The sequence below is a fragment of the Anarhichas minor genome, unplaced genomic scaffold (assembly GCF_050575085.1).
Source record: "Anarhichas minor isolate MPS153535 unplaced genomic scaffold, ASM5057508v1 ptg000007l, whole genome shotgun sequence".
Taxonomy (NCBI): domain Eukaryota; kingdom Metazoa; phylum Chordata; class Actinopteri; order Perciformes; family Anarhichadidae; genus Anarhichas; species Anarhichas minor.
Genome location: NW_027466453.1, coordinates 7,967,254 through 7,989,400, shown reverse-complemented (window position 1 = coordinate 7,989,400; position 22,147 = coordinate 7,967,254). Strand labels below are relative to the sequence as shown.

General features: G+C 44.3%; 49 non-coding genes across 49 annotated transcripts; all 49 read left to right on the top strand.

The window, feature by feature from the left end:
* Positions 1-483: 483 nt before the first annotated feature.
* trnal-caa (transfer RNA leucine (anticodon CAA)) lies at positions 484-594 on the top strand. Its single transcript has 2 exons — positions 484-521; positions 549-594. It is a non-coding gene; the product is annotated as a tRNA-Leu (tRNA).
* Positions 595-1,020: 426 nt separating this feature from the next.
* On the top strand, positions 1,021-1,093 carry trnak-cuu (transfer RNA lysine (anticodon CUU)). Its single transcript has one exon. It is a non-coding gene; the product is annotated as a tRNA-Lys (tRNA).
* Positions 1,094-1,354: 261 nt separating this feature from the next.
* trnal-caa (transfer RNA leucine (anticodon CAA)) lies at positions 1,355-1,465 on the top strand. Its single transcript has 2 exons — positions 1,355-1,392; positions 1,420-1,465. It is a non-coding gene; the product is annotated as a tRNA-Leu (tRNA).
* A 426-nt stretch (positions 1,466-1,891) lies between these two features.
* On the top strand, positions 1,892-1,964 carry trnak-cuu (transfer RNA lysine (anticodon CUU)). The gene has a single exon. It is a non-coding gene; the product is annotated as a tRNA-Lys (tRNA).
* A 261-nt stretch (positions 1,965-2,225) lies between these two features.
* trnal-caa (transfer RNA leucine (anticodon CAA)) lies at positions 2,226-2,336 on the top strand. The gene is made up of 2 exons: positions 2,226-2,263; positions 2,291-2,336. It is a non-coding gene; the product is annotated as a tRNA-Leu (tRNA).
* Positions 2,337-2,762: 426 nt separating this feature from the next.
* On the top strand, positions 2,763-2,835 carry trnak-cuu (transfer RNA lysine (anticodon CUU)). Its single transcript has one exon. It is a non-coding gene; the product is annotated as a tRNA-Lys (tRNA).
* A 264-nt stretch (positions 2,836-3,099) lies between these two features.
* trnal-caa (transfer RNA leucine (anticodon CAA)) lies at positions 3,100-3,210 on the top strand. The gene is made up of 2 exons: positions 3,100-3,137; positions 3,165-3,210. It is a non-coding gene; the product is annotated as a tRNA-Leu (tRNA).
* Positions 3,211-3,636: 426 nt separating this feature from the next.
* On the top strand, positions 3,637-3,709 carry trnak-cuu (transfer RNA lysine (anticodon CUU)). Its single transcript has one exon. It is a non-coding gene; the product is annotated as a tRNA-Lys (tRNA).
* A 264-nt stretch (positions 3,710-3,973) lies between these two features.
* trnal-caa (transfer RNA leucine (anticodon CAA)) lies at positions 3,974-4,084 on the top strand. Its single transcript has 2 exons — positions 3,974-4,011; positions 4,039-4,084. It is a non-coding gene; the product is annotated as a tRNA-Leu (tRNA).
* Positions 4,085-4,510: 426 nt separating this feature from the next.
* Positions 4,511-4,583, top strand: trnak-cuu (transfer RNA lysine (anticodon CUU)). The gene has a single exon. It is a non-coding gene; the product is annotated as a tRNA-Lys (tRNA).
* A 264-nt stretch (positions 4,584-4,847) lies between these two features.
* On the top strand, positions 4,848-4,958 carry trnal-caa (transfer RNA leucine (anticodon CAA)). The gene is made up of 2 exons: positions 4,848-4,885; positions 4,913-4,958. It is a non-coding gene; the product is annotated as a tRNA-Leu (tRNA).
* Positions 4,959-5,384: 426 nt separating this feature from the next.
* On the top strand, positions 5,385-5,457 carry trnak-cuu (transfer RNA lysine (anticodon CUU)). Its single transcript has one exon. It is a non-coding gene; the product is annotated as a tRNA-Lys (tRNA).
* A 264-nt stretch (positions 5,458-5,721) lies between these two features.
* trnal-caa (transfer RNA leucine (anticodon CAA)) lies at positions 5,722-5,832 on the top strand. The gene is made up of 2 exons: positions 5,722-5,759; positions 5,787-5,832. It is a non-coding gene; the product is annotated as a tRNA-Leu (tRNA).
* Positions 5,833-6,258: 426 nt separating this feature from the next.
* Positions 6,259-6,331, top strand: trnak-cuu (transfer RNA lysine (anticodon CUU)). Its single transcript has one exon. It is a non-coding gene; the product is annotated as a tRNA-Lys (tRNA).
* A 264-nt stretch (positions 6,332-6,595) lies between these two features.
* On the top strand, positions 6,596-6,706 carry trnal-caa (transfer RNA leucine (anticodon CAA)). Its single transcript has 2 exons — positions 6,596-6,633; positions 6,661-6,706. It is a non-coding gene; the product is annotated as a tRNA-Leu (tRNA).
* Positions 6,707-7,132: 426 nt separating this feature from the next.
* Positions 7,133-7,205, top strand: trnak-cuu (transfer RNA lysine (anticodon CUU)). Its single transcript has one exon. It is a non-coding gene; the product is annotated as a tRNA-Lys (tRNA).
* A 264-nt stretch (positions 7,206-7,469) lies between these two features.
* On the top strand, positions 7,470-7,580 carry trnal-caa (transfer RNA leucine (anticodon CAA)). Its single transcript has 2 exons — positions 7,470-7,507; positions 7,535-7,580. It is a non-coding gene; the product is annotated as a tRNA-Leu (tRNA).
* A 426-nt stretch (positions 7,581-8,006) lies between these two features.
* trnak-cuu (transfer RNA lysine (anticodon CUU)) lies at positions 8,007-8,079 on the top strand. The gene has a single exon. It is a non-coding gene; the product is annotated as a tRNA-Lys (tRNA).
* A 264-nt stretch (positions 8,080-8,343) lies between these two features.
* trnal-caa (transfer RNA leucine (anticodon CAA)) lies at positions 8,344-8,454 on the top strand. Its single transcript has 2 exons — positions 8,344-8,381; positions 8,409-8,454. It is a non-coding gene; the product is annotated as a tRNA-Leu (tRNA).
* A 426-nt stretch (positions 8,455-8,880) lies between these two features.
* Positions 8,881-8,953, top strand: trnak-cuu (transfer RNA lysine (anticodon CUU)). Its single transcript has one exon. It is a non-coding gene; the product is annotated as a tRNA-Lys (tRNA).
* Positions 8,954-9,217: 264 nt separating this feature from the next.
* Positions 9,218-9,328, top strand: trnal-caa (transfer RNA leucine (anticodon CAA)). Its single transcript has 2 exons — positions 9,218-9,255; positions 9,283-9,328. It is a non-coding gene; the product is annotated as a tRNA-Leu (tRNA).
* Positions 9,329-9,754: 426 nt separating this feature from the next.
* Positions 9,755-9,827, top strand: trnak-cuu (transfer RNA lysine (anticodon CUU)). The gene has a single exon. It is a non-coding gene; the product is annotated as a tRNA-Lys (tRNA).
* Positions 9,828-10,091: 264 nt separating this feature from the next.
* Positions 10,092-10,202, top strand: trnal-caa (transfer RNA leucine (anticodon CAA)). The gene is made up of 2 exons: positions 10,092-10,129; positions 10,157-10,202. It is a non-coding gene; the product is annotated as a tRNA-Leu (tRNA).
* A 426-nt stretch (positions 10,203-10,628) lies between these two features.
* On the top strand, positions 10,629-10,701 carry trnak-cuu (transfer RNA lysine (anticodon CUU)). Its single transcript has one exon. It is a non-coding gene; the product is annotated as a tRNA-Lys (tRNA).
* Positions 10,702-10,965: 264 nt separating this feature from the next.
* On the top strand, positions 10,966-11,076 carry trnal-caa (transfer RNA leucine (anticodon CAA)). The gene is made up of 2 exons: positions 10,966-11,003; positions 11,031-11,076. It is a non-coding gene; the product is annotated as a tRNA-Leu (tRNA).
* A 426-nt stretch (positions 11,077-11,502) lies between these two features.
* trnak-cuu (transfer RNA lysine (anticodon CUU)) lies at positions 11,503-11,575 on the top strand. The gene has a single exon. It is a non-coding gene; the product is annotated as a tRNA-Lys (tRNA).
* Positions 11,576-11,839: 264 nt separating this feature from the next.
* On the top strand, positions 11,840-11,950 carry trnal-caa (transfer RNA leucine (anticodon CAA)). The gene is made up of 2 exons: positions 11,840-11,877; positions 11,905-11,950. It is a non-coding gene; the product is annotated as a tRNA-Leu (tRNA).
* Positions 11,951-12,376: 426 nt separating this feature from the next.
* trnak-cuu (transfer RNA lysine (anticodon CUU)) lies at positions 12,377-12,449 on the top strand. Its single transcript has one exon. It is a non-coding gene; the product is annotated as a tRNA-Lys (tRNA).
* A 264-nt stretch (positions 12,450-12,713) lies between these two features.
* trnal-caa (transfer RNA leucine (anticodon CAA)) lies at positions 12,714-12,824 on the top strand. The gene is made up of 2 exons: positions 12,714-12,751; positions 12,779-12,824. It is a non-coding gene; the product is annotated as a tRNA-Leu (tRNA).
* Positions 12,825-13,584: 760 nt separating this feature from the next.
* trnal-caa (transfer RNA leucine (anticodon CAA)) lies at positions 13,585-13,695 on the top strand. The gene is made up of 2 exons: positions 13,585-13,622; positions 13,650-13,695. It is a non-coding gene; the product is annotated as a tRNA-Leu (tRNA).
* Positions 13,696-14,121: 426 nt separating this feature from the next.
* trnak-cuu (transfer RNA lysine (anticodon CUU)) lies at positions 14,122-14,194 on the top strand. Its single transcript has one exon. It is a non-coding gene; the product is annotated as a tRNA-Lys (tRNA).
* A 264-nt stretch (positions 14,195-14,458) lies between these two features.
* Positions 14,459-14,569, top strand: trnal-caa (transfer RNA leucine (anticodon CAA)). The gene is made up of 2 exons: positions 14,459-14,496; positions 14,524-14,569. It is a non-coding gene; the product is annotated as a tRNA-Leu (tRNA).
* A 426-nt stretch (positions 14,570-14,995) lies between these two features.
* trnak-cuu (transfer RNA lysine (anticodon CUU)) lies at positions 14,996-15,068 on the top strand. Its single transcript has one exon. It is a non-coding gene; the product is annotated as a tRNA-Lys (tRNA).
* Positions 15,069-15,332: 264 nt separating this feature from the next.
* Positions 15,333-15,443, top strand: trnal-caa (transfer RNA leucine (anticodon CAA)). The gene is made up of 2 exons: positions 15,333-15,370; positions 15,398-15,443. It is a non-coding gene; the product is annotated as a tRNA-Leu (tRNA).
* Positions 15,444-15,869: 426 nt separating this feature from the next.
* On the top strand, positions 15,870-15,942 carry trnak-cuu (transfer RNA lysine (anticodon CUU)). Its single transcript has one exon. It is a non-coding gene; the product is annotated as a tRNA-Lys (tRNA).
* A 264-nt stretch (positions 15,943-16,206) lies between these two features.
* On the top strand, positions 16,207-16,317 carry trnal-caa (transfer RNA leucine (anticodon CAA)). Its single transcript has 2 exons — positions 16,207-16,244; positions 16,272-16,317. It is a non-coding gene; the product is annotated as a tRNA-Leu (tRNA).
* Positions 16,318-16,743: 426 nt separating this feature from the next.
* trnak-cuu (transfer RNA lysine (anticodon CUU)) lies at positions 16,744-16,816 on the top strand. The gene has a single exon. It is a non-coding gene; the product is annotated as a tRNA-Lys (tRNA).
* A 261-nt stretch (positions 16,817-17,077) lies between these two features.
* On the top strand, positions 17,078-17,188 carry trnal-caa (transfer RNA leucine (anticodon CAA)). Its single transcript has 2 exons — positions 17,078-17,115; positions 17,143-17,188. It is a non-coding gene; the product is annotated as a tRNA-Leu (tRNA).
* Positions 17,189-17,614: 426 nt separating this feature from the next.
* On the top strand, positions 17,615-17,687 carry trnak-cuu (transfer RNA lysine (anticodon CUU)). Its single transcript has one exon. It is a non-coding gene; the product is annotated as a tRNA-Lys (tRNA).
* A 264-nt stretch (positions 17,688-17,951) lies between these two features.
* Positions 17,952-18,062, top strand: trnal-caa (transfer RNA leucine (anticodon CAA)). Its single transcript has 2 exons — positions 17,952-17,989; positions 18,017-18,062. It is a non-coding gene; the product is annotated as a tRNA-Leu (tRNA).
* Positions 18,063-18,488: 426 nt separating this feature from the next.
* On the top strand, positions 18,489-18,561 carry trnak-cuu (transfer RNA lysine (anticodon CUU)). Its single transcript has one exon. It is a non-coding gene; the product is annotated as a tRNA-Lys (tRNA).
* A 264-nt stretch (positions 18,562-18,825) lies between these two features.
* On the top strand, positions 18,826-18,936 carry trnal-caa (transfer RNA leucine (anticodon CAA)). Its single transcript has 2 exons — positions 18,826-18,863; positions 18,891-18,936. It is a non-coding gene; the product is annotated as a tRNA-Leu (tRNA).
* A 426-nt stretch (positions 18,937-19,362) lies between these two features.
* On the top strand, positions 19,363-19,435 carry trnak-cuu (transfer RNA lysine (anticodon CUU)). The gene has a single exon. It is a non-coding gene; the product is annotated as a tRNA-Lys (tRNA).
* Positions 19,436-19,699: 264 nt separating this feature from the next.
* trnal-caa (transfer RNA leucine (anticodon CAA)) lies at positions 19,700-19,810 on the top strand. The gene is made up of 2 exons: positions 19,700-19,737; positions 19,765-19,810. It is a non-coding gene; the product is annotated as a tRNA-Leu (tRNA).
* Positions 19,811-20,236: 426 nt separating this feature from the next.
* On the top strand, positions 20,237-20,309 carry trnak-cuu (transfer RNA lysine (anticodon CUU)). Its single transcript has one exon. It is a non-coding gene; the product is annotated as a tRNA-Lys (tRNA).
* Positions 20,310-20,573: 264 nt separating this feature from the next.
* Positions 20,574-20,684, top strand: trnal-caa (transfer RNA leucine (anticodon CAA)). The gene is made up of 2 exons: positions 20,574-20,611; positions 20,639-20,684. It is a non-coding gene; the product is annotated as a tRNA-Leu (tRNA).
* A 426-nt stretch (positions 20,685-21,110) lies between these two features.
* Positions 21,111-21,183, top strand: trnak-cuu (transfer RNA lysine (anticodon CUU)). The gene has a single exon. It is a non-coding gene; the product is annotated as a tRNA-Lys (tRNA).
* Positions 21,184-21,447: 264 nt separating this feature from the next.
* Positions 21,448-21,558, top strand: trnal-caa (transfer RNA leucine (anticodon CAA)). Its single transcript has 2 exons — positions 21,448-21,485; positions 21,513-21,558. It is a non-coding gene; the product is annotated as a tRNA-Leu (tRNA).
* A 426-nt stretch (positions 21,559-21,984) lies between these two features.
* Positions 21,985-22,057, top strand: trnak-cuu (transfer RNA lysine (anticodon CUU)). Its single transcript has one exon. It is a non-coding gene; the product is annotated as a tRNA-Lys (tRNA).
* The last annotated feature ends 90 nt before the right edge of the window (positions 22,058-22,147 follow it).

The window sequence follows — 22,147 nt, the reverse complement described above, 5'->3', positions numbered from 1 at the left end:
GACCACTGATGTCAACAGTGGGGGATGGGTTGGCGGAGGTGTGTGTTACAGGACTGAAGGCCACCCCTGAGAACAGTAGTCCACAGTACAAAAGACTATCACCCAAGGTGGGATTCGAACTCTCAACCTTTTGTTTGATGTACCAGGCCCGGCTAGCTCAGACTGCAGAGCATGAGACTCTTAATCTCAGAGTCGTGGGTTCGAGCCCCACGTTGGGCTTCAGAGTTTCAGACTAGGGCTTAACCTGGGATGAATTTGTAGGTGTTTACCCTAGCTATACTTGGGTGTGTTACAGGACATTTTGATGTAGCATTTTAAAATTAAAGCCCTTCCAAATCTCATTCATGAGCTAACTTCAAATCAAATTCATGAGACAACGACATTTTCGTTACGCTGAATAGAGCAGAACCTTGCGATCGAGGCAACCCATGATGTCTATTTAGATGTAACTCGTGAACCCCAGGCACAATTTGGGTTTCACCTGTCAGGATGGCCGAGTGGTCTAAGGCGCCAGACTCAAGGGTTCACTCCTTACTCAGCAAAGAGACTTCTGGTCTCCAAATGGAGGCGTGGGTTCAAACCCCACTTCTGACAGATTATTTTACCTGCAAGTTTCATCCTTGTAGTTTGGCAAAACAGATATCTCTGCTGTAGTTTCTGTTAAAAACAAAGTTTTCCTTGAATATCTACAGGTACCATTTTGACTGAATGAAATCATGAGAACATAGAAAACCAAATTGCTGTAAGGTGTGCAACATGGATTTAGTTGTCAGTTCAAAAGATGTATTTCACTTTGCTAGAAGTTACACAGAATGTCAATGTAAATCCAGCTGGAGTTGGTGTTAGAATCAAGCCGACAATCAGCATCCTCCCAGACCACTGATGTCAACAGTGGGGGATGGGTTGGCGGAGGTGTGTGTTTCAGGACTGAAGGCCACCCCTGAGAACAGTAGTCCACAGTACAAAAGACTATCACCCAAGGTGGGATTCGAACTCTCAACCTTTTGTTTGATGTACCAGGCCCGGCTAGCTCAGACGGCAGAGCATGAGACTCTTAATCTCAGGGTCGTGGGTTCGAGCCCCACGTTGGGCTTCAGAGTTTCAGACTAGGGCTTAACCTGGGATGAATTTGTAGGCGTTTAGCCTAGCTATACTTGGGTGTGTTACAGGACATTCTGATGTAGCATTTTAAAATTAAAGCCCTTCCAAATCTCATTCATAAGCTAACTTCAAATCAAATTCATGAGACGACAATTTCGTTACGCCGAATAGAGCAGAACCTTGCGATAGAGGCAACCCATGATGTCTATTTAGATGTAACTCGTGAACCCCAGGCACAATTTGGGTTTCACCTGTCAGGATGGCCGAGTGGTCTAAGGCGCCAGACTCAAGGGTTCACTCCTTACTCAGCAAAGAGACTTCTGGTCTCCAAATGGAGGCGTGGGTTCAAACCCCACTTCTGACAGATTATTTTACCTGCAAGTTTCATCCTTGTAGTTTGGCAAAACAGATATCTCTGCTGTAGTTTCTGTTGAAAACAAAGTTTTCCTTGAATATCTACAGGTACCATTTTGACTGAATGAAATCATGAGAACATAGAAAACCAAATTGCTGTAAGGTGTGCAACATGGATTTAGTTGTCAGTTCAAAAGATGTATTTCACTTTGCTAGAAGTTACACAGAATGTCAATGTAAATCCAGCTGGAGTTGGTGTTAGAATCAAGCCGACAATCAGCATCCTCCCAGACCACTGATGTCAACAGTGGGGGATGGGTTGGCGGAGGTGTGTGTTACAGGACTGAAGGCCACCCCTGAGAACAGTAGTCCACAGTACAAAAGACTATCACCCAATGTGGGATTCGAACTCTCAACCTTTTGTTTGATGTACCAGGCCCGGCTAGCTCAGACGGCAGAGCATGAGACTCTTAATCTCAGGGTCGTGGGTTCGAGCCCCACGTTGGGCTTCAGAGTTTCAGACTAGGGCTTAACCTGGGATGAATTTGTAGGCATTTACCCTAGCTATACTTGGGTGTGTTACAGGACATTCTGATGTAGCATTTTAAAATTAAAGCCCTTCCAAATCTCATTCATAAGCTAACTTCAAATCAAATTCATGAGACGACATTTTCGTTACGCCAAATAGAGCAGAACCTTGCGATAGAGGCAACCCATGATGTCTATTTAGATGTAACTCGTGAACCCCAGGCACAATTTGGGTTTCACCTGTCAGGATGGCCGAGTGGTCTAAGGCGCCAGACTCAAGGGTTCACTCCTTACTCAGCAAAGAGACTTCTGGTCTCCAAATGGAGGCGTGGGTTCAAACCCCACTTCTGACAGATTATTTTACCTGCAAGTTTCATCCTTGTAGTTTGGCAAAACAGATATCTCTGCTGTAGTTTCTGTTGAAAACAAAGTTTTCCTTGAATATCTACAGGTACCATTTTGACTGAATGAAATCATGAGAACATAGTAAACCAAATTGCTGTAAGGTGTGCAACATGGATTTAGTTGTCAGTTCAAAAGATGTATTTCACTTTGCTAGAAGTTACACAGAATGTCAATGTAAATCCAGCTGGAGTTGGTGTTAGAATCAAGCTGACAATCAGCATCCTCCCAGACCACTGATGTCAACAGTGGGGGATGGGTTGGCGGAGGTGTGTGTTACAGGACTGAAGGCCACCCCTGAGAACAGTAGTCCACACTACAAAAGACTATCACCCAAGGTGGGATTCGAACTCTCAACCTTTTGTTTGATGTACCAGGCCCGGCTAGCTCAGACGGCAGAGCATGAGACTCTTAATCTCAGGGTCGTGGGTTCGAGCCCCACGTTGGGCTTCAGAGTTTCAGACTAGGGCTTAACCTGGGATGAATTTGTAGGCGTTTACCCTAGCTATACTTGGGTGTGTTACAGGACATTTTGATGTAGCATTTTAAAATTAAAGCCCTTCCAAATCTCATTCATGAGCTAACTTCAAATCAAATTCATGAGACAACGACATTTTCGTTACGCCGAATAGAGCAGAACCTTGCGATCGAGGCAACCCATGATGTCTATTTAGATGTAACTCGTGAATCCCAGGCACAATTTGGGTTTCACCTGTCAGGATGGCCGAGTGGTCTAAGGCGCCAGACTCAAGGGTTCACTCCTTACTCAGCAAAGAGACTTCTGGTCTCCAAATGGAGGCGTGGGTTCAAACCCCACTTCTGACAGATTAGTTTACCTGCAAGTTTCATCCTTGTAGTTTGGCAAAACAGATATCTCTGCTGTAGTTTCTGTTGAAAACAAAGTTTTCCTTGAATATCTACAGGTACCATTTTGACTGAATGAAATCATGAGAACATAGAAAACCAAATTGCTGTAAGGTGTGCAACATGGATTTAGTTGTCAGTTCAAAAGATGTATTTCACTTTGCTAGAAGTTACACAGAATGTCAATGTAAATCCAGCTGGAGTTGGTGTTAGAATCAAGCTGACAATCAGCATCCTCCCAGACCACTGATGTCAACAGTGGGGGATGGGTTGGCGGAGGTGTGTGTTCCAGGACTGAAGGCCACCCATGAGAACAGTAGTCCACAGTACAAAAGACTATCACCCAAGGTGGGATTCGAACTCTCAACCTTTTGTTTGATGTACCAGGCCCGGCTAGCTCAGACGGCAGAGCATGAGACTCTTAATCTCAGGGTCGTGGGTTCGAGCCCCATGTTGGGCTTCAGAGTTTCAGACTAGGACTTAACCTGGGATGAATTTGTAGGCTTTTACCCTAGCTATACTTGGGTTTGTTACAGGACATTCTGATGTAGCATTTTAAAATTAAAGCCCTTCCAAATCTCATTCATGAGCTAACTTCAAATCAAATTCATGAGACAACGACATTTTCGTTACGCCGAATAGAGCAGAACCTTGCGATCGAGGCAACCCATGATGTCTATTTAGATGTAACTCGTGAATCCCAGGCACAATTTGGGTTTCACCTGTCAGGATGGCCGAGTGGTCTAAGGCGCCAGACTCAAGGGTTCACTCCTTACTCAGCAAAGAGACTTCTGGTCTCCAAATGGAGGCGTGGGTTCAAACCCCACTTCTGACAGATTATTTTACCTGCAAGTTTCATCCTTGTAGTTTGGCAAAACAGATATCTCTGCTGTAGTTTCTGTTGAAAACAAAGTTTTCCTTGAATATCTACAGGTACCATTTTGACTGAATGAAATCATGAGAACATAGAAAACCAAATTGCTGTAAGGTGTGCAACATGGATTTAGTTGTCAGTTCAAAAGATGTATTTCACTTTGCTAGAAGTTACACAGAATGTCAATGTAAATCCAGCTGGAGTTGGTGTTAGAATCAAGCTGACAATCAGCATCCTCCCAGACCACTGATGTCAACAGTGGGGGATGGGTTGGCGGAGGTGTGTGTTACAGGACTGAAGGCCACCCCTGAGAACAGTAGTCCACACTACAAAAGACTATCACCCAAGGTGGGATTCGAACTCTCAACCTTTTGTTTGATGTACCAGGCCCGGCTAGCTCAGACGGCAGAGCATGAGACTCTTAATCTCAGGGTCGTGGGTTCGAGCCCCACGTTGGGCTTCAGAGTTTCAGACTAGGGCTTAACCTGGGATGAATTTGTAGGCGTTTACCCTAGCTATACTTGGGTGTGTTACAGGACATTTTGATGTAGCATTTTAAAATTGAAGCCCTTCCAAATCTCATTCATGAGCTAACTTCAAATCAAATTCATGAGACAACGACATTTTCGTTATGCCGAATAGAGCAGAACCTTGCGATCGAGGCAACCCATGATGTCTATTTAGATGTAACTCGTGAATCCCAGGCACAATTTGGGTTTCACCTGTCAGGATGGCCGAGTGGTCTAAGGCGCCAGACTCAAGGGTTCACTCCTTACTCAGCAAAGAGACTTCTGGTCTCCAAATGGAGGCGTGGGTTCAAACCCCACTTCTGACAGATTATTTTACCTGCAAGTTTCATCCTTGTAGTTTGGCAAAACAGATATCTCTGCTGTAGTTTCTGTTGAAAACAAAGTTTTCCTTGAATATCTACAGGTACCATTTTGACTGAATGAAATCATGAGAACATAGAAAACCAAATTGCTGTAAGGTGTGCAACATGGATTTAGTTGTCAGTTCAAAAGATGTATTTCACTTTGCTAGAAGTTACACAGAATGTCAATGTAAATCCAGCTGGAGTTGGTGTTAGAATCAAGCTGACAATCAGCATCCTCCCAGACCACTGATGTCAACAGTGGGGGATGGGTTGGCGGAGGTGTGTGTTACAGGACTGAAGGCCACCCATGAGAACAGTCGTCCACAGTACAAAAGACTATCACCCAAGGTGGGATTCGAACTCTCAACCTTTTGTTTGATGTACCAGGCCCGGCTAGCTCAGACGGCAGAGCATGAGACTCTTAATCTCAGGGTCGTGGGTTCGAGCCCCACGTTGGGCTTCAGAGTTTCAGACTAGGACTTAACCTGGGATGAATTTGTAGGCTTTTACCCTAGCTATACTTGGGTTTGTTACAGGACATTCTGATGTAGCATTTTAAAATTAAAGCCCTTCCAAATCTCATTCATGAGCTAACTTCAAATCAAATTCATGAGACAACGACATTTTCGTTACGCCGAATAGAGCAGAACCTTGCGATCGAGGCAACCCATGATGTCTATTTAGATGTAACTCGTGAATCCCAGGCACAATTTGGGTTTCACCTGTCAGGATGGCCGAGTGGTCTAAGGCGCCAGACTCAAGGGTTCACTCCTTACTCAGCAAAGAGACTTCTGGTCTCCAAATGGAGGCGTGGGTTCAAACCCCACTTCTGACAGATTATTTTACCTGCAAGTTTCATCCTTGTAGTTTGGCAAAACAGATATCTCTGCTGTAGTTTCTGTTGAAAACAAAGTTTTCCTTGAATATCTACAGGTACCATTTTGACTGAATGAAATCATGAGAACATAGAAAACCAAATTGCTGTAAGGTGTGCAACATGGATTTAGTTGTCAGTTCAAAAGATGTATTTCACTTTGCTAGAAGTTACACAGAATGTCAATGTAAATCCAGCTGGAGTTGGTGTTAGAATCAAGCTGACAATCAGCATCCTCCCAGACCACTGATGTCAACAGTGGGGGATGGGTTGGCGGAGGTGTGTGTTACAGGACTGAAGGCCACCCCTGAGAACAGTAGTCCACACTACAAAAGACTATCACCCAAGGTGGGATTCGAACTCTCAACCTTTTGTTTGATGTACCAGGCCCGGCTAGCTCAGACGGCAGAGCATGAGACTCTTAATCTCAGGGTCGTGGGTTCGAGCCCCACGTTGGGCTTCAGAGTTTCAGACTAGGGCTTAACCTGGGATGAATTTGTAGGCGTTTACCCTAGCTATACTTGGGTGTGTTACAGGACATTTTGATGTAGCATTTTAAAATTAAAGCCCTTCCAAATCTCATTCATGAGCTAACTTCAAATCAAATTCATGAGACAACGACATTTTCGTTACGCCGAATAGAGCAGAACCTTGCGATCGAGGCAACCCATGATGTCTATTTAGATGTAACTCGTGAATCCCAGGCACAATTTGGGTTTCACCTGTCAGGATGGCCGAGTGGTCTAAGGCGCCAGACTCAAGGGTTCACTCCTTACTCAGCAAAGAGACTTCTGGTCTCCAAATGGAGGCGTGGGTTCAAACCCCACTTCTGACAGATTATTTTACCTGCAAGTTTCATCCTTGTAGTTTGGCAAAACAGATATCTCTGCTGTAGTTTCTGTTGAAAACAAAGTTTTCCTTGAATATCTACAGGTACCATTTTGACTGAATGAAATCATGAGAACATAGAAAACCAAATTGCTGTAAGGTGTGCAACATGGATTTAGTTGTCAGTTCAAAAGATGTATTTCACTTTGCTAGAAGTTACACAGAATGTCAATGTAAATCCAGCTGGAGTTGGTGTTAGAATCAAGCTGACAATCAGCATCCTCCCAGACCACTGATGTCAACAGTGGGGGATGGGTTGGCGGAGGTGTGTGTTACAGGACTGAAGGCCACCCCTGAGAACAGTAGTCCACACTACAAAAGACTATCACCCAAGGTGGGATTCGAACTCTCAACCTTTTGTTTGATGTACCAGGCCCGGCTAGCTCAGACGGCAGAGCATGAGACTCTTAATCTCAGGGTCGTGGGTTCGAGCCCCACGTTGGGCTTCAGAGTTTCAGACTAGGGCTTAACCTGGGATGAATTTGTAGGCGTTTACCCTAGCTATACTTGGGTGTGTTACAGGACATTTTGATGTAGCATTTTAAAATTGAAGCCCTTCCAAATCTCATTCATGAGCTAACTTCAAATCAAATTCATGAGACAATGACATTTTCGTTACGCCGAATAGAGCAGAACCTTGCGATCGAGGCAACCCATGATGTCTATTTAGATGTAACTCGTGAATCCCAGGCACAATTTAGGTTTCACCTGTCAGGATGGCCGAGTGGTCTAAGGCGCCAGACTCAAGGGTTCACTCCTTACTCAGCAAAGAGACTTCTGGTCTCCAAATGGAGGCGTGGGTTCAAACCCCACTTCTGACAGATTATTTTACCTGCAAGTTTCATCCTTGTAGTTTGGCAAAACAGATATCTCTGCTGTAGTTTCTGTTGAAAACAAAGTTTTCCTTGAATATCTACAGGTACCATTTTGACTGAATGAAATCATGAGAACATAGAAAACCAAATTGCTGTAAGGTGTGCAACATGGATTTAGTTGTCAGTTCAAAAGATGTATTTCACTTTGCTAGAAGTTACACAGAATGTCAATGTAAATCCAGCTGGAGTTGGTGTTAGAATCAAGCTGACAATCAGCATCCTCCCAGACCACTGATGTCAACAGTGGGGGATGGGTTGGCGGAGGTGTGTGTTACAGGACTGAAGGCCACCCCTGAGAACAGTAGTCCACAGTACAAAAGACTATCACCCAAGGTGGGATTCGAACTCTCAACCTTTTGTTTGATGTACCAGGCCCGGCTAGCTCAGACGGCAGAGCATGAGACTCTTAATCTCAGGGTCGTGGGTTCGAGCCCCACGTTGGGCTTCAGAGTTTCAGACTAGGGCTTAACCTGGGATGAATTTGTAGGCGTTTACCCTAGCTATACTTGGGTGTGTTACAGGACATTTTGATGTAGCATTTTAAAATTAAAGCCCTTCCAAATCTCATTCATGAGCTAACTTCAAATCAAATTCATGAGACAACGACATTTTCGTTATGCCGAATAGAGCAGAACCTTGCGATCGAGGCAACCCATGATGTCTATTTAGATGTAACTCGTGAATCCCAGGCACAATTTGGGTTTCACCTGTCAGGATGGCCGAGTGGTCTAAGGCGCCAGACTCAAGGGTTCACTCCTTACTCAGCAAAGAGACTTCTGGTCTCCAAATGGAGGCGTGGGTTCAAACCCCACTTCTGACAGATTATTTTACCTGCAAGTTTCATCCTTGTAGTTTGGCAAAACAGATATCTCTGCTGTAGTTTCTGTTGAAAACAAAGTTTTCCTTGAATATCTACAGGTACCATTTTGACTGAATGAAATCATGAGAACATAGAAAACCAAATTGCTGTAAGGTGTGCAATATGGATTTAGTTGTCAGTTCAAAAGATGTATTTCACTTTGCTAGAAGTTACACAGAATGTCAATGTAAATCCAGCTGGAGTTGGTGTTAGAATCAAGCTGACAATCAGCATCCTCCCAGACCACTGATGTCAACAGTGGGGGATGGGTTGGCGGAGGTGTGTGTTACAGGACTGAAGGCCACCCCTGAGAACAGTAGTCCACAGTACAAAAGACTATCACCCAAGGTGGGATTCGAACTCTCAACCTTTTGTTTGATGTACCAGGCCCGGCTAGCTCAGACGGCAGAGCATGAGACTCTTAATCTCAGGGTCGTGGGTTCGAGCCCCACGTTGGGCTTCAGAGTTTCAGACTAGGACTTAACCTGGGATGAATTTGTAGGCTTTTACCCTAGCTATACTTGGGTTTGTTACAGGACATTCTGATGTAGCATTTTAAAATTAAAGCCCTTCCAAATCTCATTCATGAGCTAACTTCAAATCAAATTCATGAGACAACGACATTTTCGTTACGCCGAATAGAGCAGAACCTTGCGATCGAGGCAACCCATGATGTCTATTTAGATGTAACTCGTGAATCCCAGGCACAATTTGGGTTTCACCTGTCAGGATGGCCGAGTGGTCTAAGGCGCCAGACTCAAGGGTTCACTCCTTACTCAGCAAAGAGACTTCTGGTCTCCAAATGGAGGCGTGGGTTCAAACCCCACTTCTGACAGATTATTTTACCTGCAAGTTTCATCCTTGTAGTTTGGCAAAACAGATATCTCTGCTGTAGTTTCTGTTGAAAACAAAGTTTTCCTTGAATATCTACAGGTACCATTTTGACTGAATGAAATCATGAGAACATAGAAAACCAAATTGCTGTAAGGTGTGCAACATGGATTTAGTTGTCAGTTCAAAAGATGTATTTCACTTTGCTAGAAGTTACACAGAATGTCAATGTAAATCCAGCTGGAGTTGGTGTTAGAATCAAGCTGACAATCAGCATCCTCCCAGACCACTGATGTCAACAGTGGGGGATGGGTTGGCGGAGGTGTGTGTTACAGGACTGAAGGCCACCCCTGAGAACAGTAGTCCACACTACAAAAGACTATCACCCAAGGTGGGATTCGAACTCTCAACCTTTTGTTTGATGTACCAGGCCCGGCTAGCTCAGACGGCAGAGCATGAGACTCTTAATCTCAGGGTCGTGGGTTCGAGCCCCACGTTGGGCTTCAGAGTTTCAGACTAGGGCTTAACCTGGGATGAATTTGTAGGCGTTTACCCTAGCTATACTTGGGTGTGTTACAGGACATTTTGATGTAGCATTTTAAAATTAAAGCCCTTCCAAATCTCATTCATGAGCTAACTTCAAATCAAATTCATGAGACAACGACATTTTCGTTATGCCGAATAGAGCAGAACCTTGCGATCGAGGCAACCCATGATGTCTATTTAGATGTAACTCGTGAATCCCAGGCACAATTTGGGTTTCACCTGTCAGGATGGCCGAGTGGTCTAAGGCGCCAGACTCAAGGGTTCACTCCTTACTCAGCAAAGAGACTTCTGGTCTCCAAATGGAGGCGTGGGTTCAAACCCCACTTCTGACAGATTATTTTACCTGCAAGTTTCATCCTTGTAGTTTGGCAAAACAGATATCTCTGCTGTAGTTTCTGTTGAAAACAAAGTTTTCCTTGAATATCTACAGGTACCATTTTGACTGAATGAAATCATGAGAACATAGAAAACCAAATTGCTGTAAGGTGTGCAATATGGATTTAGTTGTCAGTTCAAAAGATGTATTTCACTTTGCTAGAAGTTACACAGAATGTCAATGTAAATCCAGCTGGAGTTGGTGTTAGAATCAAGCTGACAATCAGCATCCTCCCAGACCACTGATGTCAACAGTGGGGGATGGGTTGGCGGAGGTGTGTGTTACAGGACTGAAGGCCACCCCTGAGAACAGTAGTCCACAGTACAAAAGACTATCACCCAAGGTGGGATTCGAACTCTCAACCTTTTGTTTGATGTACCAGGCCCGGCTAGCTCAGACGGCAGAGCATGAGACTCTTAATCTCAGGGTCGTGGGTTCGAGCCCCACGTTGGGCTTCAGAGTTTCAGACTAGGACTTAACCTGGGATGAATTTGTAGGCTTTTACCCTAGCTATACTTGGGTTTGTTACAGGACATTCTGATGTAGCATTTTAAAATTAAAGCCCTTCCAAATCTCATTCATGAGCTAACTTCAAATCAAATTCATGAGACAACGACATTTTCGTTACGCCGAATAGAGCAGAACCTTGCGATCGAGGCAACCCATGATGTCTATTTAGATGTAACTCGTGAATCCCAGGCACAATTTGGGTTTCACCTGTCAGGATGGCCGAGTGGTCTAAGGCGCCAGACTCAAGGGTTCACTCCTTACTCAGCAAAGAGACTTCTGGTCTCCAAATGGAGGCGTGGGTTCAAACCCCACTTCTGACAGATTATTTTACCTGCAAGTTTCATCCTTGTAGTTTGGCAAAACAGATATCTCTGCTGTAGTTTCTGTTGAAAACAAAGTTTTCCTTGAATATCTACAGGTACCATTTTGACTGAATGAAATCATGAGAACATAGAAAACCAAATTGCTGTAAGGTGTGCAACATGGATTTAGTTGTCAGTTCAAAAGATGTATTTCACTTTGCTAGAAGTTACACAGAATGTCAATGTAAATCCAGCTGGAGTTGGTGTTAGAATCAAGCTGACAATCAGCATCCTCCCAGACCACTGATGTCAACAGTGGGGGATGGGTTGGCGGAGGTGTGTGTTACAGGACTGAAGGCCACCCCTGAGAACAGTAGTCCACACTACAAAAGACTATCACCCAAGGTGGGATTCGAACTCTCAACCTTTTGTTTGATGTACCAGGCCCGGCTAGCTCAGACGGCAGAGCATGAGACTCTTAATCTCAGGGTCGTGGGTTCGAGCCCCACGTTGGGCTTCAGAGTTTCAGACTAGGGCTTAACCTGGGATGAATTTGTAGGCGTTTACCCTAGCTATACTTGGGTGTGTTACAGGACATTTTGATGTAGCATTTTAAAATTAAAGCCCTTCCAAATCTCATTCATGAGCTAACTTCAAATCAAATTCATGAGACAACGACATTTTCGTTACGCCGAATAGAGCAGAACCTTGCGATCGAGGCAACCCATGATGTCTATTTAGATGTAACTCGTGAATCCCAGGCACAATTTGGGTTTCACCTGTCAGGATGGCCGAGTGGTCTAAGGCGCCAGACTCAAGGGTTCACTCCTTACTCAGCAAAGAGACTTCTGGTCTCCAAATGGAGGCGTGGGTTCAAACCCCACTTCTGACAGATTATTTTACCTGCAAGTTTCATCCTTGTAGTTTGGCAAAACAGATATCTCTGCTGTAGTTTCTGTTGAAAACAAAGTTTTCCTTGAATATCTACAGGTACCATTTTGACTGAATGAAATCATGAGAACATAGAAAACCAAATTGCTGTAAGGTGTGCAACATGGATTTAGTTGTCAGTTCAAAAGATGTATTTCACTTTGCTAGAAGTTACACAGAATGTCAATGTAAATCCAGCTGGAGTTGGTGTTAGAATCAAGCTGACAATCAGCATCCTCCCAGACCACTGATGTCAACAGTGGGGGATGGGTTGGCGGAGGTGTGTGTTACAGGACTGAAGGCCACCCATGAGAACAGTAGTCCACAGTACAAAAGACTATCACCCAAGGTGGGATTCGAACTCTCAACCTTTTGTTTGATGTACCAGGCCCGGCTAGCTCAGACGGCAGAGCATGAGACTCTTAATCTCAGGGTCGTGGGTTCGAGCCCCACGTTGGGCTTCAGAGTTTCAGACTAGGGCTTAACCTGGGATGAATTTGTAGGCGTTTACCCTAGCTATACTTGGGTGTGTTACAGGACATTTTGATGTAGCATTTTAAAATTAAAGCCCTTCCAAATCTCATTCATGAGCTAACTTCAAATCAAATTCATGAGACAACGACATTTTCGTTACGCCGAATAGAGCAGAACCTTGCGATCGAGGCAACCCATGATGTCTATTTAGATGTAACTCGTGAACCCCAGGCACAATTTGGGTTTCACCTGTCAGGATGGCCGAGTGGTCTAAGGCGCCAGACTCAAGGGTTCAGTCCTTACTCAGCAAAGGTACTTCTGGTCTCCAAATGGAGGCGTGGGTTCAAACCCCACTTCTGACAGATTATTTTACCTGCAAGTTTCATCCTTGTAGTTTGGCAAAACAGATATCTCTGCTGTAGTTTCTGTTGAAAACAAAGTTTTCCTTGAATATCTACAGGTACCATTTTGACTGAATGAAATCATGAGAACATAGAAAACCAAATTGCTGTAAGGTGTGCAACATAGATTTAGTTGTCAGTTCAAAAGATGTATTTCACTTTGCTAGAAGTTACACAGAATGTCAATGTAAATCCAGCTGGAGTTGGTGTTAGAATCAAGCTGACAATCAGCATCCTCCCAGACCACTGATGTCAACAGTGGGGGATGGGTTGGCGGAGGTGTGTGTTACAGGACTGAAGGCCACCCCTGAGAACAGTAGTCCACAGTACAAAAGACTATCACCCAAGGTGGGATTCGAACTCTCAACCTTTTGTTTGATGTACCAGGCCCGGCTAGCTCAGACGGCAGAGCATGAGACTCTTAATCTCAGGGTAGTGGGTTCGAGCCTCACGTTGGGCTTCAGAGTTTCAGACTAGGGCTTAACCTGGGATGAATTTGTAGGCGTTTACCCTAGCTATACTTGGGTGTGTTACAGGACATTCTGATGTAGCATTTTAAAATTAAAGCCCTTCCAAATCTCATTCATGAGCTAACTTCAAATCAAATTCATGAGACGACATTTTCGTTATGCCGAATAGAGCAGAACCTTGCGATCGAGGCAACCCATGATGTCTATTTAGATGTAACTCGTGAATCCCAGGCACAATTTGGGTTTCACCTGTCAGGATGGCCGAGTGGTCTAAGGCGCCAGACTCAAGGGTTCACTCCTTACTCAGCAAAGAGACTTCTGGTCTCCAAATGGAGGCGTGGGTTCAAACCCCACTTCTGACAGATTATTTTACCTGCAAGTTTCATCCTTGTAGTTTGGCAAAACAGATATCTCTGCTGTAGTTTCTGTTGAAAACAAAGTTTTCCTTGAATATCTACAGGTACCATTTTGACTGAATGAAATCATGAGAACATAGAAAACCAAATTGCTGTAAGGTGTGCAACATGGATTTAGTTGTCAGTTCAAAAGATGTATTTCACTTTGCTAGAAGTTACACAGAATGTCAATGTAAATCCAGCTGGAGTTGGTGTTAGAATCAAGCTGACAATCAGCATCCTCCCAGACCACTGATGTCAACAGTGGGGGATGGGTTGGCGGAGGTGTGTGTTACAGGACTGAAGGCCACCCCTGAGAACAGTAGTCCACAGTACAAAAGACTATCACCCAAGGTGGGATTCGAACTCTCAACCTTTTGTTTGATGTACCAGGCCCGGCTAGCTCAGACGGCAGAGCATGAGACTCTTAATCTCAGGGTCGTGGGTTCGAGCCCCACGTTGGGCTTCAGAGTTTCAGACTAGGACTTAACCTGGGATGAATTTGTAGGCTTTTACCCTAGCTATACTTGGGTTTGTTACAGGACATTCTGATGTAGCATTTTAAAATTAAAGCCCTTCCAAATCTCATTCATGAGCTAACTTCAAATCAAATTCATGAGACAACGACATTTTCGTTACGCCGAATAGAGCAGAACCTTGCGATCGAGGCAACCCATGATGTCTATTTAGATGTAACTCGTGAATCCCAGGCACAATTTGGGTTTCACCTGTCAGGATGGCCGAGTGGTCTAAGGCGCCAGACTCAAGGGTTCACTCCTTACTCAGCAAAGAGACTTCTGGTCTCCAAATGGAGGCGTGGGTTCAAACCCCACTTCTGACAGATTATTTTACCTGCAAGTTTCATCCTTGTAGTTTGGCAAAACAGATATCTCTGCTGTAGTTTCTGTTGAAAACAAAGTTTTCCTTGAATATCTACAGGTACCATTTTGACTGAATGAAATCATGAGAACATAGAAAACCAAATTGCTGTAAGGTGTGCAACATGGATTTAGTTGTCAGTTCAAAAGATGTATTTCACTTTGCTAGAAGTTACACAGAATGTCAATGTAAATCCAGCTGGAGTTGGTGTTAGAATCAAGCTGACAATCAGCATCCTCCCAGACCACTGATGTCAACAGTGGGGGATGGGTTGGCGGAGGTGTGTGTTACAGGACTGAAGGCCACCCCTGAGAACAGTAGTCCACACTACAAAAGACTATCACCCAAGGTGGGATTCGAACTCTCAACCTTTTGTTTGATGTACCAGGCCCGGCTAGCTCAGACGGCAGAGCATGAGACTCTTAATCTCAGGGTCGTGGGTTCGAGCCCCACGTTGGGCTTCAGAGTTTCAGACTAGGGCTTAACCTGGGATGAATTTGTAGGCGTTTACCCTAGCTATACTTGGGTGTGTTACAGGACATTTTGATGTAGCATTTTAAAATTAAAGCCCTTCCAAATCTCATTCATGAGCTAACTTCAAATCAAATTCATGAGACAACGACATTTTCGTTACGCCGAATAGAGCAGAACCTTGCGATCGAGGCAACCCATGATGTCTATTTAGATGTAACTCGTGAATCCCAGGCACAATTTGGGTTTCACCTGTCAGGATGGCCGAGTGGTCTAAGGCGCCAGACTCAAGGGTTCACTCCTTACTCAGCAAAGAGACTTCTGGTCTCCAAATGGAGGCGTGGGTTCAAACCCCACTTCTGACAGATTATTTTACCTGCAAGTTTCATCCTTGTAGTTTGGCAAAACAGATATCTCTGCTGTAGTTTCTGTTGAAAACAAAGTTTTCCTTGAATATCTACAGGTACCATTTTGACTGAATGAAATCATGAGAACATAGAAAACCAAATTGCTGTAAGGTGTGCAACATGGATTTAGTTGTCAGTTCAAAAGATGTATTTCACTTTGCTAGAAGTTACACAGAATGTCAATGTAAATCCAGCTGGAGTTGGTGTTAGAATCAAGCTGACAATCAGCATCCTCCCAGACCACTGATGTCAACAGTGGGGGATGGGTTGGCGGAGGTGTGTGTTACAGGACTGAAGGCCACCCATGAGAACAGTAGTCCACAGTACAAAAGACTATCACCCAAGGTGGGATTCGAACTCTCAACCTTTTGTTTGATGTACCAGGCCCGGCTAGCTCAGACGGCAGAGCATGAGACTCTTAATCTCAGGGTCGTGGGTTCGAGCCCCACGTTGGGCTTCAGAGTTTCAGACTAGGGCTTAACCTGGGATGAATTTGTAGGCGTTTACCCTAGCTATACTTGGGTGTGTTACAGGACATTTTGATGTAGCATTTTAAAATTAAAGCCCTTCCAAATCTCATTCATGAGCTAACTTCAAATCAAATTCATGAGACAACGACATTTTCGTTACGCCGAATAGAGCAGAACCTTGCGATCGAGGCAACCCATGATGTCTATTTAGATGTAACTCGTGAACCCCAGGCACAATTTGGGTTTCACCTGTCAGGATGGCCGAGTGGTCTAAGGCGCCAGACTCAAGGGTTCAGTCCTTACTCAGCAAAGGTACTTCTGGTCTCCAAATGGAGGCGTGGGTTCAAACCCCACTTCTGACAGATTATTTTACCTGCAAGTTTCATCCTTGTAGTTTGGCAAAACAGATATCTCTGCTGTAGTTTCTGTTGAAAACAAAGTTTTCCTTGAATATCTACAGGTACCATTTTGACTGAATGAAATCATGAGAACATAGAAAACCAAATTGCTGTAAGGTGTGCAACATGGATTTAGTTGTCAGTTCAAAAGATGTATTTCACTTTGCTAGAAGTTACACAGAATGTCAATGTAAATCCAGCTGGAGTTGGTGTTAGAATCAAGCTGACAATCAGCATCCTCCCAGACCACTGATGTCAACAGTGGGGGATGGGTTGGCGGAGGTGTGTGTTACAGGACTGAAGGCCACCCATGAGAACAGTAGTCCACAGTACAAAAGACTATCACCCAAGGTGGGATTCGAACTCTCAACCTTTTGTTTGATGTACCAGGCCCGGCTAGCTCAGACGGCAGAGCATGAGACTCTTAATCTCAGGGTCGTGGGTTCGAGCCCCACGTTGGGCTTCAGAGTTTCAGACTAGGGCTTAACCTGGGATGAATTTGTAGGCGTTTACCCTAGCTATACTTGGGTGTGTTACAGGACATTTTGATGTAGCATTTTAAAATTAAAGCCCTTCCAAATCTCATTCATGAGCTAACTTCAAATCAAATTCATGAGACGACATTTTCGTTATGCCGAATAAAGCAGAACCTTACGATAGAGGCAACCCATGATGTCTATTTAGATGTAACTCGTGAACCCCAGGCACAATTTGGGTTTCACCTGTCAGGATGGCCGAGTGGTCTAAGGCGCCAGACTCAAGGGTTCACTCCTTACTCAGCAAAGAGACTTCTGGTCTCCAAATGGAGGCGTGGGTTCAAACCCCACTTCTGACAGATTATTTTACCTGCAAGTTTCATCCTTGTAGTTTGGCAAAACAGATATCTCTGCTGTAGTTTCTGTTGAAAACAAAGTTTTCCTTGAATATCTACAGGTACCATTTTGACTGAATGAAATCATGAGAACATAGAAAACCAAATTGCTGTAAGGTGTGCAACATGGATTTAGTTGTCAGTTCAAAAGATGTATTTCACTTTGCTAGAAGTTACACAGAATGTCAATGTAAATCCAGCTGGAGTTGGTGTTAGAATCAAGCTGACAATCAGCATCCTCCCAGACCACTGATGTCAACAGTGGGGGATGGGTTGGCGGAGGTGTGTGTTACAGGACTGAAGGCCACCCATGAGAACAGTCGTCCACAGTACAAAAGACTATCACCCAAGGTGGGATTCGAACTCTCAACCTTTTGTTTGATGTACCAGGCCCGGCTAGCTCAGACGGCAGAGCATGAGACTCTTAATCTCAGGGTCGTGGGTTCGAGCCCCACGTTGGGCTTCAGAGTTTCAGACTAGGACTTAACCTGGGATGAATTTGTAGGCTTTTACCCTAGCTATACTTGGGTTTGTTACAGGACATTCTGATGTAGCATTTTAAAATTAAAGCCCTTCCAAATCTCATTCATGAGCTAACTTCAAATCAAATTCATGAGACAACGACATTTTCGTTACGCCGAATAGAGCAGAACCTTGCGATCGAGGCAACCCATGATGTCTATTTAGATGTAACTCGTGAATCCCAGGCACAATTTGGGTTTCACCTGTCAGGATGGCCGAGTGGTCTAAGGCGCCAGACTCAAGGGTTCACTCCTTACTCAGCAAAGAGACTTCTGGTCTCCAAATGGAGGCGTGGGTTCAAACCCCACTTCTGACAGATTATTTTACCTGCAAGTTTCATCCTTGTAGTTTGGCAAAACAGATATCTCTGCTGTAGTTTCTGTTGAAAACAAAGTTTTCCTTGAATATCTACAGGTACCATTTTGACTGAATGAAATCATGAGAACATAGAAAACCAAATTGCTGTAAGGTGTGCAACATGGATTTAGTTGTCAGTTCAAAAGATGTATTTCACTTTGCTAGAAGTTACACAGAATGTCAATGTAAATCCAGCTGGAGTTGGTGTTAGAATCAAACTGACAATCAGCATCCTCCCAGACCACTGATGTCAACAGTGGGGGATGGGTTGGCGGAGGTGTGTGTTACAGGACTGAAGGCCACCCCTGAGAACAGTAGTCCACAGTACAAAAGACTATCACCCAAGGTGGGATTCGAACTCTCAACCTTTTGTTTGATGTACCAGGCCCGGCTAGCTCAGACGGCAGAGCATGAGACTCTTAATCTCAGGGTCGTGGGTTCGAGCCCCACGTTGGGCTTCAGAGTTTCAGACTAGGACTTAACCTGGGATGAATTTGTAGGCTTTTACCCTAGCTATACTTGGGTTTGTTACAGGACATTCTGATGTAGCATTTTAAAATTAAAGCCCTTCCAAATCTCATTCATGAGCTAACTTCAAATCAAATTCATGAGACAATGACATTTTCGTTACGCCGAATAGAGCAGAACCTTGCGATCGAGGCAACCCATGATGTCTATTTAGATGTAACTCGTGAATCCCAGGCACAATTTGGGTTTCACCTGTCAGGATGGCCGAGTGGTCTAAGGCGCCAGACTCAAGGGTTCACTCCTTACTCAGCAAAGAGACTTCTGGTCTCCAAATGGAGGCGTGGGTTCAAACCCCACTTCTGACAGATTATTTTACCTGCAAGTTTCATCCTTGTAGTTTGGCAAAACAGATATCTCTGCTGTAGTTTCTGTTGAAAACAAAGTTTTCCTTGAATATCTACAGGTACCATTTTGACTGAATGAAATCATGAGAACATAGAAAACCAAATTGCTGTAAGGTGTGCAACATGGATTTAGTTGTCAGTTCAAAAGATGTATTTCACTTTGCTAGAAGTTACACAGAATGTCAATGTAAATCCAGCTGGAGTTGGTGTTAGAATCAAGCTGACAATCAGCATCCTCCCAGACCACTGATGTCAACAGTGGGGGATGGGTTGGCGGAGGTGTGTGTTACAGGACTGAAGGCCACCCCTGAGAACAGTAGTCCACAGTACAAAAGACTATCACCCAAGGTGGGATTCGAACTCTCAACCTTTTGTTTGATGTACCAGGCCCGGCTAGCTCAGACGGCAGAGCATGAGACTCTTAATCTCAGGGTCGTGGGTTCGAGCCCCACGTTGGGCTTCAGAGTTTCAGACTAGGGCTTAACCTGGGATGAATTTGTAGGCGTTTACCCTAGCTATACTTGGGTGTGTTACAGGACATTTTGATGTAGCATTTTAAAATTAAAGCCCTTCCAAATCTCATTCATGAGCTAACTTCAAATCAAATTCATGAGACAACGACATTTTCGTTATGCCGAATAGAGCAGAACCTTGCGATCGAGGCAACCCATGATGTCTATTTAGATGTAACTCGTGAATCCCAGGCACAATTTGGGTTTCACCTGTCAGGATGGCCGAGTGGTCTAAGGCGCCAGACTCAAGGGTTCACTCCTTACTCAGCAAAGAGACTTCTGGTCTCCAAATGGAGGCGTGGGTTCAAACCCCACTTCTGACAGATTATTTTACCTGCAAGTTTCATCCTTGTAGTTTGGCAAAACAGATATCTCTGCTGTAGTTTCTGTTGAAAACAAAGTTTTCCTTGAATATCTACAGGTACCATTTTGACTGAATGAAATCATGAGAACATAGAAAACCAAATTGCTGTAAGGTGTGCAACATGGATTTAGTTGTCAGTTCAAAAGATGTATTTCACTTTGCTAGAAGTTACACAGAATGTCAATGTAAATCCAGCTGGAGTTGGTGTTAGAATCAAGCTGACAATCAGCATCCTCCCAGACCACTGATGTCAACAGTGGGGGATGGGTTGGCGGAGGTGTGTGTTACAGGACTGAAGGCCACCCCTGAGAACAGTAGTCCACAGTACAAAAGACTATCACCCAAGGTGGGATTCGAACTCTCAACCTTTTGTTTGATGTACCAGGCCCGGCTAGCTCAGACGGCAGAGCATGAGACTCTTAATCTCAGGGTCGTGGGTTCGAGCCCCACGTTGGGCTTCAGAGTTTCAGACTAGGACTTAACCTGGGATGAATTTGTAGGCTTTTACCCTAGCTATACTTGGGTTTGTTACAGGACATTCTGATGTAGCATTTTAAAATTAAAGCCCTTCCAAATCTCATTCATGAGCTAACTTCAAATCAAATTCATGAGACAACGACATTTTCGTTACGCCGAATAGAGCAGAACCTTGCGATCGAGGCAACCCATGATGTCTATTTAGATGTAACTCGTGAATCCCAGGCACAATTTGGGTTTCACCTGTCAGGATGGCCGAGTGGTCTAAGGCGCCAGACTCAAGGGTTCACTCCTTACTCAGCAAAGAGACTTCTGGTCTCCAAATGGAGGCGTGGGTTCAAACCCCACTTCTGACAGATTATTTTACCTGCAAGTTTCATCCTTGTAGTTTGGCAAAACAGATATCTCTGCTGTAGTTTCTGTTGAAAACAAAGTTTTCCTTGAATATCTACAGGTACCATTTTGACTGAATGAAATCATGAGAACATAGAAAACCAAATTGCTGTAAGGTGTGCAACATGGATTTAGTTGTCAGTTCAAAAGATGTATTTCACTTTGCTAGAAGTTACACAGAATGTCAATGTAAATCCAGCTGGAGTTGGTGTTAGAATCAAGCTGACAATCAGCATCCTCCCAGACCACTGATGTCAACAGTGGGGGATGGGTTGGCGGAGGTGTGTGTTACAGGACTGAAGGCCACCCCTGAGAACAGTAGTCCACACTACAAAAGACTATCACCCAAGGTGGGATTCGAACTCTCAACCTTTTGTTTGATGTACCAGGCCCGGCTAGCTCAGACGGCAGAGCATGAGACTCTTAATCTCAGGGTCGTGGGTTCGAGCCCCACGTTGGGCTTCAGAGTTTCAGACTAGGGCTTAACCTGGGATGAATTTGTAGGCGTTTACCCTAGCTATACTTGGGTGTGTTACAGGACATTTTGATGTAGCATTTTAAAATTAAAGCCCTTCCAAATCTCATTCATGAGCTAACTTCAAATCAAATTCATGAGACAACGACATTTTCGTTACGCCGAATAGAGCAGAACCTTGCGATCGAGGCAACCCATGATGTCTATTTAGATGTAACTCGTGAATCCCAGGCACAATTTGGGTTTCACCTGTCAGGATGGCCGAGTGGTCTAAGGCGCCAGACTCAAGGGTTCACTCCTTACTCAGCAAAGAGACTTCTGGTCTCCAAATGGAGGCGTGGGTTCAAACCCCACTTCTGACAGATTATTTTACCTGCAAGTTTCATCCTTGTAGTTTGGCAAAACAGATATCTCTGCTGTAGTTTCTGTTGAAAACAAAGTTTTCCTTGAATATCTACAGGTACCATTTTGACTGAATGAAATCATGAGAACATAGAAAACCAAATTGCTGTAAGGTGTGCAACATGGATTTAGTTGTCAGTTCAAAAGATGTATTTCACTTTGCTAGAAGTTACACAGAATGTCAATGTAAATCCAGCTGGAGTTGGTGTTAGAATCAAGCTGACAATCAGCATCCTCCCAGACCACTGATGTCAACAGTGGGGGATGGGTTGGCGGAGGTGTGTGTTACAGGACTGAAGGCCACCCATGAGAACAGTAGTCCACAGTACAAAAGACTATCACCCAAGGTGGGATTCGAACTCTCAACCTTTTGTTTGATGTACCAGGCCCGGCTAGCTCAGACGGCAGAGCATGAGACTCTTAATCTCAGGGTCGTGGGTTCGAGCCCCACGTTGGGCTTCAGAGTTTCAGACTAGGGCTTAACCTGGGATGAATTTGTAGGTGTTTACCCTAGCTATACTTGGGTGTGTTACAGGACATTTTGATGTA